The 12,618-nt window shown below is 45.7% G+C and overlaps 1 protein-coding gene across 3 annotated transcripts in view; it reads right to left on the bottom strand.

The window, feature by feature from the left end:
* Nucleotides 1-12,000, bottom strand: part of LOC140391844 (probable ribonuclease ZC3H12C) — a 138,817-nt gene extending 126,817 nt beyond the window's left edge. Inside the window, exons 1-2 of one of the 3 annotated variants that reach the window (XM_072476799.1) lie at nt 11,485-12,000; nt 10,441-10,590 (exon numbers count right to left, since the gene is read on the bottom strand). The gene's annotated coding sequence lies outside the window, so the exon portion shown is untranslated. Of the gene's footprint in view, nt 1-7,243; nt 7,411-10,440; nt 10,591-11,484 lie in introns of all 3 variants that reach the window. The other 2 variants (XM_072476798.1, XM_072476797.1) reach the window with 2 other exon arrangements.
* Between the last annotated feature and the right edge of the window lie 618 nt (nt 12,001-12,618).

Below are 12,618 nucleotides of genomic sequence, written 5' to 3'. Positions count from 1 at the left end.
TGTTCAATAAAGTTGCTCACACAACTCCATCCGCAACCCCGCCCCCCCAACACCTCACTTCTGCTGTCCAACTGTGTGGGACTGCTCTTGCATTGTTCCATTTCTGCATACCTGTGCACAGTCAATGCGAATACAAAGTTTAAAATTGTTATGTTTTGCGACCATCTCTTTAATTTAAAGTAAAATGGAGAAGTGAAAGGGGTAATGTGGCCTGCTCCGAATTACATCCGGCAGCAAGCCTGGGTGGTTTGTTTGCTATGGGGGTGGGGACAAGTTGACTTATTGGGAAGAGGGTGCAAGATATTCACACCTGTAGACAATGTCAACAGCAGTTGTGCTGACTGTGGGGAGGCTGTTGGTCTCAAAGTCTCACAGGAAGGTGTTAGGAACGTCAGTCTTCTTAAATGGACTGTTTACTTCCAAGGTACACTGAAGTTGGGGAAGGGGGGGGGGGTATTCTCGAGGGTAGCTATTTAGAGTTGGTACCTGGATACAAGGCCTACACGATTCACATTGCCAGGAAAGGGAAAGTCAATAGAAAGCCACTGTGGTCTCAGGTTGCAGTTTTTCTAGTTGTATGACTGAAACTCACATGCACGAGTGTGAGAAAACAGTGAGAGTGAACTGAATAGTATTCAGACAATCAAAGAGCAGAATACTAAAGAAGTTGGAAATCTGAAATAAAGACAGAAAATGCCAGAAATACTCAGCAGATTATGGCAGCATCTGTGGAGGGAAACAGAGTTAATGTTTCAAGTCTGGGTGACCTTTCCTTAGATCTTTCATCAGTTCTGATGAAAGGTCACAGACCGGAATTGTTAACTCTGTTTCTCTCCACAAACGTTTCTGTAACCTGCTGAGTATTTCCAGCATTTTCTGTATTTTATTAGTGTTTAGATAATGTTTCTTTTGTTTGTTACAGTACAAGTCTTAAAACTTTATTGTGTGTTCCTTTCAGTCAAGCCATTGGAAATTCAAACATCTTTTAAAAGGTTATTGGCCTCTATAGGGATAGTAATGATTTTAAATCAATGGTTTATCTCCTTCTCTCATATCTGTCAGAAGGATATACCCTTCAGCCCTCCTCTACCTGATCTACACATTGCCATTTGGAGTGTGATGGTCTGGAATGGCCTGGATTTTCGGCCTAATAAAATTGCACACTAAGAATTGTATATTTTAAATCAAACTGCAGTCTATTCCAGGTAAGCCAATGGGAATTCGAACTTGACCAAAATCCAAATACACTAAACACAGACATACTGCCAAGACATGTCTGTACCTGTGTTGTCAATCACTCATCAGGAGATAATCGGTTCCATTCATATGCATTGATCTGTTATGGGTTGCCCAGATCAAGCCAGACTTTTTGGCGCCCAGAGTTCCCGCCGTTACCTTATATGGTAAACGGCTATGTACAAACACTTCCGGATATGGTCACCTAGGGACGGGACCCTGTTGTCCGTCAAGCGGTCGTCATCAAGTTCATTGGATATTGGGGTCCAGTGAAGGCTCTGGAAAGGTGCGAAAGGAGGGTGTAAAGGTAGACCCCCCCACAAAAAGACGCACCCCAGCGATGCCTCGGTGTGGAGGTGACTGTGACGATTCGGAAGACTGACAGAAGGAAGCAGCCAGTGAGACCACCTTTGCAAAGACGACCCTGAGGAACGAGAGAGTCAGAGAATCGGACCTGCAGCTCAACTGATTTCATCGACACGGGTAGTATCATGAATCTTGGGACCTTTTGTGAACGATATTGGGATAAGTTAAGGGTTAGTATTACTGTGTTAAATAAACTTGGTTGAACTTCAGACTTGTGTTGTCCTTTGTATGCCTCACCAATAAAGACATCTAGGTAAAACTGGTCGAAGTATCTGACATTTTACAGATACAACAGGAGACATCATCTGCAAGGATGGGGCCAATGCCAAGATCATTGATGACACCCATCGTTAGCTCTTCGCATCACCTCTTCAAGATCTCAATGTTGTCATCCTCAAGACCTCAATGTTGTCAAGACCACTTGCTAGAATGTCTTGGATGAGTCATTGCTGCCTGTAGCTAGATATTAGTAAGGTATGACTCTCAGCTTCAGCCCTGCCGTAAGCTCCACTGTCTCAGGCCGAGATAAACATTCAATTTTGTCACTCTGTTCTAACCTGAATTTTAAACCCCACAATCTATGCATCCCCAAGTATAGGGCTTCTAATGTTATGTAGAAAACATAGAATCCCTACAGTGCAGAAGGAGGCCATTCAGCCCATTGAGTCTGCACTGACCCTCTGAAAGCGCACTCTACCTAGGCCCACTCCCCTGTCCTATCCCCATAACCAGGATACTTTGAGGCCTGGATAGAGTGGACGTGGAGAGGATGTTCCACTTGTAGAAAAAACTAGAACCAGAGGACACAATCTCAGACTAAAGGGACGATCCTTCAAAACAGAGATGAGGAGGAATTCCTTCAGCCAGAGGGTGGTGAATCTGTGGAACTCTTTGCCGCAGAAGGCTGTGGAGGCCAAATCACTGAGTGTCTAAGACAGAGATAGATAGGTTCTTGATTAATAAGGGGATCAGGGGTTATGGGGAGAAGGCAGGAGAATAGGGATGAGAAAAATATCAGCCATGGTTGAATGGTGGAGCAGACTCGATGGGCCGAGTGGCCTAATTCTCCTCCAATGTTTTATGGTCTTAGGTGAGGGTTGTTAGGGGTGATTGAGGGGTGAACAGGGTGGTGCATCAATCATTTTGGAATGCTGAAAGGGGAAGAAGATGTGTTTGGTGGTGGCATCACACTGGAATTGGCGAACAGCTGACCAAAAAAGAAAAACTTGCAGAGGATGATCTGTTGAATACAGAGGTTGGTAGAATGGAATGTGAAGGCAAGAGGAACCCGATCATGGTTCTGGGAGGGAAGGAAAGGAGTGAGAGCAGGTGAGAAATAGATTAGAGAAGTCGAGGGAGGGAACAGAAGAATTAGAGATGGGAACAGATGAAAGTGAGATTAGACTGGAAATTGGAAACAAAGTTAATGAAATTTTCACATTCGCAGCAAGAGCAGGAGGAGGCACCGCATACAGTCATCAACGTACAAGAAAAGTAGAGTTGGACTGGAATAATAAATGTTCCACATATGTCACAAAAAGGAAAGCATAGCGAGGACCCACAAACTCACAGAAATGCCTTTTATTTGGAGGACTTGAATGGAGTTAAAGGAGAAGCTGTTCAGAGTGAGCACAACGTCAGCCAGGCGAAGGAGGGTGATGGTGGAAAAGGGCTGGTTGTGTCTCCTCAAGGAATATGTGGAGAGCTCTCAAACTGGTGGGGATGGAAGTTTAGACAAATTAGGGAAGAAGAAATGGCCAGGGCCAGGAATCCTAAAGATGTCGAGGTGACATAGAGCCTTGGATGAACGATAGATGTACAAGGAGAGAAACAAATGAAGTTGAGATAGGAAGACCCAAGTATTTCCACATTTTTTGATCATTTCAGATTTCTAACATCTGCGGCATTTTGCTTTTATAAGCCAGAGTAGCTTTGCTCAAAGGATGATAAGGTTGGTTTAGCAAACTGGGCTAAATCGGTGGCTTTTAAAGCAGACCGAGGCAGGCCAGCAGCACGGTTCAATTCCCGTACCAGCCTCCCCGAACAGGCGCGGGAATGTGGCGACTAGGGGCTTTTCACAGTAACATTGAAGTCTACTCGTGACAATAAGTGATTTTCATTTCATTTCATAAGAACATAAGAAATAGGAGAAGTAAATCCTATGATGCTTCAAGCTGCTCTGCCTTACAACGCCGATATTAGGCTACAACTCCACATTTCCGCCTACTCCACATATCACTCGATTCCCTGAGAGTTCAAACATTGAATATATTTATGGCTGAGATAGACAATGATAAGAGCATCCATAACCCTTTGGGGTAAAATCTTCCAAAGATTCACAACTCTCTGAGTGAAGAAATTTCTCATATCCCAAATGATCAGCTCCTTATCCTAATAATGTGCCCTTATGTTCTAGGTTCTACTTGTTGACCACTCACATAACCTTGTTTATATTTCTTTGTGACACCCTCACTGCAAGCATTCCTACATAGCTTTATATCATAAGAAAACTTAGATACATTACTCTTGGTCTCTTCATTAAAGTCATTAACACAGCAAGGCAAGGTATAACCCACAGGCCACAATCAGTAAGGATAGGCAACAACACCTCCTCCACGATCATCCTCAACACCAGTGACCCACAAGGCTGTGTCCTCAGCCCCCTACTATACTCCTTATATACCTATGACTGTGTGGCCAAATTCCCCTCCAACTCGATTTTCAAATTTGCTGATGACACCACCGTACTGGGTCTGATCTCAAACAATGAGACAGAATACAGGAATGAGATAGAGAATCTGGTGAACTGGTGCGACGACAATAATCTCTCCCTCAATGTCAACAAAATGAAGGAGATTATCATCGACTTCAGGAAGCGTAGTGGAGAACATGCCCCTGTCTACATCAAGGACTCCACGCACCCCAGACATACTCTCCTCCACCTTCTTCCATCAGGAAAAAGATACAAAAGTTTGAGGTCACGTACCAACCGACTCAAGAACAGCTTTTTCCCTGCGGCCATCAGACTTTTGAATGGACCTACATCGTATTAAGTTGATCTTTTCTCTACACCTTGCTTTAACTGTAACATTATATTCTGCAGTCTCTCCTTCCTTTCCTATGTAGGGTATGCATTGTCTGTATAGCATGCAAGAAACAATACTTTTCACTGTATACTAATACATGTGACAATAACAAATCAAATCAAATGCTTATTTTAGTTACTCATTACTCACTATTTCCCAGTGAATCTTTTACTGTGACATTACAAATGTTCCTCATTGCATAATACTAGATCTAAAAAAGCTTTACCTATAGTTGGTTCCATAACACAAGGGGCAGCACGGTAGCCTTGTGGATAGCACAATTGCTTCACAGCTCCAGGGTCCCAGGTTCGATTCTGGCTTGGGTCACTGTCTGTGCGGAGTCTGCACATCCTCCCAGTGTGTGCGTGGGTTTCCTCCGGGTGCTCCGGTTTCCTCCCACAGTCCAAAGATGTGCGGGTTAGGTGGATTGGCCATGATAAATTGCCCTTAGTGTCCAAAATTGCCCTTAGTGTTGGGTGGGGTTACTGGGTTATGGGGATAGGGTGGCGGTGTTGACCTTGGATAGGGTGCTCTTTCCAAGAGCCGGTGCAGACTCGATGGGCTGAATGGCCTCCTTCGGCACTGTAAAATTCTAAAAATTCTATGATAGTTATAGAGGGGGCCTCTAAAGGACCTACAAAGGAGGTCCCCCACTTGACCAAAGCAGTAAAAGCAGCTGGGTTACTCACCTGGCATGTTCCTGCCCCTGCTGTGGGCAAAATAGTAGCTGGGGTGGAATGAAGAACTTAGTGGCCATTTAACAACAAAGAACAAAGAACAAAGAAATGTACAGCACAGGAACAGGCCCTTCGGCCCTCCAAGCCCGTGCCGACCATACTGCCCGACTAAACTACAATCTTCTACACTTCCTGGGTCCGTATCCTTCTATTCCCATCCTATTCATATATTTGTCAAGATGCCCCTTAAATGTCCCTATCGTCCCTGCCTCCACTACCTCCTCCGGTAGTGAGTTCCAGGCACCCACTACCCTCTGCGTAAAAAACTTGCCTCGTACATCTACTCTAAACTTTGCCCCTCTCACCTTAAACCTATGCCCCCTAGTAATTGACCCCTCTACCCTGGGGAAAAGCCTCTGACTATCCACTCTGTCTATGCCCCTCATAATTTTGTATACCTCTATCAGGTCGCCTCTCAACCTCCTTCGTTCCAGTGAGAACAAACCGAGTTTATTCAATCGCTCCTCATAGCTTATGCCCTCCATACCAGGCAACATTCTGGTAAATCTCTTCTGCACCCTCTCTAAAGCCTCCACATCCTTCTGGTAGTGTGGCGACCAGAATTGAACACTATACTCCAAGTGTGGCCTAACTAAGGTTCTATACAGCTGCAACATGACTTGCCAATTCTTATACTCAATGCCCCGGCCAATGAAGGCAAGCATGCCGTATGCCTTCTTGACTACCTTCTCCACCTGTGTAGCCCCTTTCAGTGATCTGTGGACCTGTACTCCTAGATCTCTTTGACTTTCAATACTCTTGAGGGTTCTACCATTCACTGTATATTCCCTACCTGCATTAGCCCTTCCAAAATGCATTACCTCACATTTGTCCAGGTTAAACTCCATCTGCCATCTCTCCGCCCAAGTCTCCAGACAATCTAAATCCTGCTGTATCCTCAGACAGTCCTCATCGCTATCCGCAATTCCACCAACCTTTGTGTCGTCTGCAAACTTACTAATCAGACCAGTTACATTTTCCTCCAAATCATTTATATATACTACAAAGAGCAAAGGTCCCAGCACTGATCCCTGTGGAACACCACTGGTCACAGCCCTCCAATTAGAAAAGCATCCCTCCATTGCTACCCTCTGCCTTCTATGGCCTAGCCAGTTCTGTATCCACCTTGCCAGTTCACCCCTGATCCCGTGTGACTTCACCTTTTGTACTAGTCTACCATGAGGGACCTTGTCAAAGGCCTTACTGAAGTCCATATAGACAACATCTACTGCCCTACCTGCATCAATCATCTTAGTGACCTCCTCGAAAAACTCGATCAAGTTAGTGAGACACGACCTCCCCTTCACAAAACCGTGCTGCCTCTCACTAATACGTCCATTTGCTTCCAAATGGGAGTAGATCCTGTCTCGAAGACCTCAATTGGCCCAACAGTGGGCAAACTGCCTGACATCTTCCCCACCCACAATAAAACAGGAGACAGGTCAGGGATGTCCAAGACAGTAGCAGGATGGCCATACGCTTCAGTTTAGGAGCACCCCCCCCCTCCCCCCGGGGCCTTCAAACATGCCACAGCTGTCTGTAAATTCCTCCCTCACGTCTCTGGAATGGCGGTTAAATGCAACACCATTTCTCTATGTTAGCGCCAGTAGGTAATGTTCCTACATGGTACAGATGAAACACACCACCTGTCCTGTCATTTTTAGTATATTTTATTAACTGATTAGGTTGCTAGTTTAGAAATATCATTCAACTGTTATCAGGACTTATATATTGTCACAAATCTGGCTGTCTTGTCTGACAACTAGACATTTTTACAAGGTGCGGTGCAATTTTAACGGAGTAAAATAGAAAGCTCACCTGGTCAACTCGACTAGGCACTGCAATGATGCGGTGTTGCGACTGACCAGTTTTCCCCTTTGCTGCTCGCGCACTGGTCTATCCCCAAGCTCCAGTGGGTTGGCGTGGTTGGAGTTGGAGGTGCTCAACCCAAGCCCTGCCTTAGACAACTCATCTAGAACCTGGTCCTGCAGAAGATGCACAAAATAAGGGAATGCTGAAGGACCTGCAACTTGTCAGGTTCTTGGACAAATATGCAAGGGCATGGGACCAGCTCCTCTGGCAATGGAACCAGAACTTGCTGGAAATAAAGATAGAGGGACCATAAGCACCTCTTGAGATTGCTGGCTGATGCTGGATCCATAGGGGATCAGTGTCAAAACACATGCCTAATATTAGGTTCTGTTTTCCCTTGATCCAACGAGGATCCAAGCACGCAGAGATTTGTGGGAGCACCTGCCGAGTGTCTGCCAGAGGGCACCAAGCTGATCAATGCTCTGCTAAGCCTGCACAGCTGATCACATATGCTTGAGGGGAAAGTCACCCAGGAACTCCATAGAACATTGTGGGATATCCTTGGGTCAAAGGGGGTGGGGGCATGAAAATGCCCCTTCTGGCCCAGAGCAGTCATTGCCCAGCTGTCCAAGAGGGGCAATTCTGCTGGAGAACTGGTACCCAGTTTCCTTCTTTAGAATGGATTAGATCCTTGCCAGGGCAATGCCAGCCCGCTCACATTCTCAGCAAGGATCAACCGGGAAAAATGTTCTCGACTCCAGATAGGCAAGTTGTAGGTGGATTCTCCATTGGAGGAACTTGGGTCTCCTCTACTTAGGAGTCTACATTGGCCTTGCCAAGGAAGCTTCAACAGCAAACTAGCAATAGCTGGAGGCCGAAGTCACTGCTTGCCCAGGGTGCTGGAAACTGCTCAGAGCGCTGTCCTAAAGGGTTCGAGCAGTGGTCATAAATCAGCTGATGGATATTATGCTGTGTTAACAGTCGGTCACCCTTGGGGGAAAATGTGTCTCCTTGCAGGAGCTGCACGTCTTCTGCAAGGAACTGAACAGGCTCTCAAACCTGATCACCTCCAGAGAGGATTTTCTCTACAACAGGAGTGGTAGCTATGTTGTGAGGGCCATCGATAAGGAATTCACACCTCAAGCACAGTTTCAGGTGACTGTTGGAGGAAAGGGCCCTGCTGGCAAGATCACCAGAATCAGGGATGTACCAAATGGTGGAGAAGTGGCTGGATGTCACCAGAGCAGCTGGCACAGTGCACATCCAGTCAAAGTATCTGCCTCAAAGCCAAGGCCACCATGATGCTAAAAGGAACACTTGGTCCGAACTCCACTAGGCATATCGAGGAGGCTGAAGTATGTGGAGCGATTATGTCTGAACTGAGCTTCGTTCAGACGGAATCTCTCGTATGTACCAGACTGCAAAATCTCGCTTGGGAGTTGTCACTTTAGAATTTAAGTTTCCTCTCAGAAATCCCTTCTGTCCAATTCGCTCTGCACAGTAGAGTTTCCATACCAGTTGCTCCTTCACCTTCTCCCCTTTGTCATCCTCCTCTATCTTCTGGATTCGGCAGAACGTTTTTTAATAGGCGTGAAACTTTTAAATGTTGATTTTCAGAGACACTTGGAATTATTCATGCAAGGAATACACAATTAGGATGCACGTACAGTGAATAGCTTCACATTTCCACATTAACATAACCCATCTGCCAATCTACTTGTTGCACACTCATATATAACTACATCTCTTTGCATCCTCATCAGTTTGCATTCCAGCAAACTTGGATACATTACTCTCAGTCTCTTCATTGAAGTCATTACTATATTAAATAGTTGAGGCCCCAGCAACGACTTTGCAGCGCTTCGGCAATTACAGCTTGCCAACGTGAAAATACATAATTTATCCCTACTCTTTGCTTCCTGTTCATCTATCATCCATTCACGCTAACATATTATCAGAACCTCAGACTCAGCACCAAGCTCGTGGCCGACAGTGCAGTATTGATATCCGCCATCCTATAAGGCTCAGAGACGTGGGCTATGCACAGCAGGCACCACAAAACCCTGAAGTACCACCAGCATGCCTCCACAAGATTCTGCAAATCCACAGGCAGGATAGGCACACCAACACGTTTTCTTGCTCAGGCCAACAGCCCTAGCATTGAAGCACTGACCACACCCGATCAATTTTGCTGGGTGGGCTACATTGTCCGCATGCCTGACACGAGATTCCTGAAACAAGCGCTCGACTCGGAGCTTTGGCACGGCAAGCAAGCCCCAGGAGGGCAGAAGCAAAGCTTCAAGAACACCTTCAAAGCCTCCTTGAAAAGGTGCAACAGCCCCACCAATACTTGGGATGCCCTGGGCCAAGACCACCTGACGTGGAGGAAAAGCATTTGGGAAGAAGCTGAACACCTTGTGTTCCATAGCTGAGAGCAAGTTGAAGCCAACCATCGACAGCTAAAGGAGCGCATGGCAATCCCGGCATCCCACCCACCCGCTCCTCCAACCACCACCTGCCCCATCTGTGACAAAGACTTTAGGTCATGCATTGGACTCCTCGGTCACTTGAGAACTCATTTTTAGTGTGGAAGCAAGTTATCCTCAACTCCGAGGTACTGCCTAAGGAGCAGGAGAAAGAGAACTCAAGAAAGAACTCCATGAGCCCGTGTCTTTCATGACACCTTATCAAATGCCTTTTGATAATGCAAGTATACTATATCAATTAGCTCCGCTCCATCTACCCTACTAGATACATCCTCAAAAATTCTAATAAATTTGTCAAACGTGATTTTCCATGTAGAGTTTTCCAATCGTATTATTTCATGCTTTTCCACGTACACTGCTAAAAATGTCTAAATAATAGATTCAAGCACTTTCCTGACGACTAATGTCAGACTAACTATCCTGCGAGTTTCCGTTTTGTCTCCCTTGAATGGAGGCTATATTTGCCAACTTTCAATCTGTTAGGATCTACCAAGAATCTATGGAATTTTGGAAACCATAACCAGTGCATCAACTATCTCTGCAGTTACATCTTTTAGAACCCTAGGATGTAACAGAACAGGGCCCAGAAATGTGTGGAAAGACAAAATGGGGCTTAAACAGCAAGCAAAATGAGTACATGAATGGAGATAGGAGATGGTTACTCAGGAAGCATCTTAAACTAGGGGTTGATACAAGAAAGGAAAAGCATCCAAGAACCTTTTTTCAGGTCAGCGTCTTAGGCAGGAGGCATCGGCAGAATGTGGACTAGTTCAGGATTGTTGCAGGGTGTCAAGGTTCATTGTGGAATCAGTGCCAGAACAGTTAGAGTGGCAGACAGTAAGTAGCAAGGTCCAGTTAAGCAGCCAACTAGGAATAATCAGAAAGCAGAATACACATCAGATTTGGAAAATTAGAGAAGCAGTAGAGTTTGACTGGGAAACACATGGAGCGGGGCAAGATTCAAAGTGGCAACAATACTTATGCTGTTCTCATTGTGCTGTACATGGGAGCAGATACGCATTATTTCACAGATGGAGTAAAGTACAAGATCCTCTTGAAGCTGCAGCAAAAAGGGAGACATTGATGGGTGGATGAGAGAGCAAACATCTCTGGTTCAAATCAGGAGCAGAGATGGAGATATTAGGGCTTGGCAGATTTACATGTTACAAAATAAATGCATATTCCAATTCACTATAATGCAGGATACTTATGTACAATTCAATAAAGTATTTTCAAATCTGATAAGAAACATTGTTAACTTTTAGGAAAAAGTGCAACAAACATCACAGGTTTTTTTTTAAAGAGGAGTGTAGAAGATCCAGCATCAGCAAAGCACATCCTCTGCTACACAAGCATTTGCCAGAACTAGGAAAAACCTTTATTGCAAAAGCAATATTCGATGTGGCAAAACATCCGAAAATTATGAACCTTCAAATAAAAGTGGATCTCGCCCAAAATGCCAGTTGGTCAGAGTCGAGAGCTTACAGAATGTGGAGATACTAAAATATAAACTTGTGATGAGTAGATGGGGGTTTATGATTATAATTCTTACAAAACATTAAAGCGCCGGCCAACCGCCTCGAATTGATGAAGTTTGGGTTTTCTCCCACATGAATGTCCACAGCATGTAAGCGAGCGGCCAGGGAGCCTGCTGGCTCCTACCAGAGGCCTAGTGCTGGACTGGGCGGGATATCAGCCCCATTGCTCACGGTGACGCCCCGCGAGGGACAGAGAAACACGGCGCGGACACTCCATACTCACAGGAGCGGCCCTGACTGAGCCCACACCGGCCTCGCTCTGTACGTCTGCTCCTTGTCGGAGGGCCGCGGCCGGGCGTCTCCTTCTTTCTCTCTCCCTCCCCTCGCTTCGGCCGCTGACTCACGCTGACGGCCCCGAGCTGGAGGCCGACTGCAGGCACTGACGATGGGGTTTCCAGCGGGCGGACCCCGAAGCAGCTTCCTCTTCCTCCATCTCTTCCCCGCAGCCGCCCCGGTGTGTGATGCACCTACTACTGCTGCTACTGCCGCCGCCCGGTCCGGTCAGATCCGGAGCTCGCGCTTAAACGGTTCTTTATTTGAAGAATCGTCTCCCGGTCCCGCGCTGTCCTGCGGCTGCTGCCATCTGCAGCCACGACAGGCGCAGTGTTCAGTTACTCAATACATAGTTTGTCGCTTATTTGTGCTAAATTCATGTATTTCCTTCTTTTGTCAACTTTGGCAAAACAAATTCCCGTGGCACCAAGCTGAATGTGGCAGCAGTACATGGGCTCCCCATGTAGAAACAGGGAGACACAGTGGTAAGAGCTTGATGGGTATCACTTCACATCAAGCATGGGGCAAGGTAAGAAGGCAGACCTCAATCAACTACCACATCAGGTATGGTTTAGAATATTGGAAAGTTCAATTTTTGTTAGTAACTAGTGAAAACATGCAACATTCAATTTATTTCAGTGGCAGTAATGCCATTCCTGTCCATTCTCCATTCCTGTCTAATTGCCAAACAATTGAATTAAAACAAGCTGGAAATGCACAGCACCTATTAAGATTTTTGTGAGTTTTCAGTTCTGATGGGTTAAATCCCAAACATTAACTTGCCCATTCGCCTAAATAGCTGACTGATGTATGTACCTATGAATTAGCTGCAGGAGTGGGCCACTTGGCCCTTCGAGCCTGCTCTGTCATTCAATAAGATCATGGCTGATGTGGTTTTGTTTTATGCTCACTCTTGCCTGCCCCATAACCTTTCACCCCCTTGCTCATCAAGAATCCAAGTCTGCCACAAAAATAGTCAAAAGACCCTGCCTCTCTTTGAGGAAGTGTTCCAAAGACTTTCAACCGTCCGAGAGAAATCTTTTTTCTTAATCTCTGTCTTAAATGTTAGATCCCTTAGTTTTAA

This window comes from Scyliorhinus torazame, chromosome 15 (assembly GCF_047496885.1).
Source record: "Scyliorhinus torazame isolate Kashiwa2021f chromosome 15, sScyTor2.1, whole genome shotgun sequence".
Classification (NCBI taxonomy): domain Eukaryota; kingdom Metazoa; phylum Chordata; class Chondrichthyes; order Carcharhiniformes; family Scyliorhinidae; genus Scyliorhinus; species Scyliorhinus torazame.
This window is presented reverse-complemented; position numbering and strand designations above follow the sequence as displayed.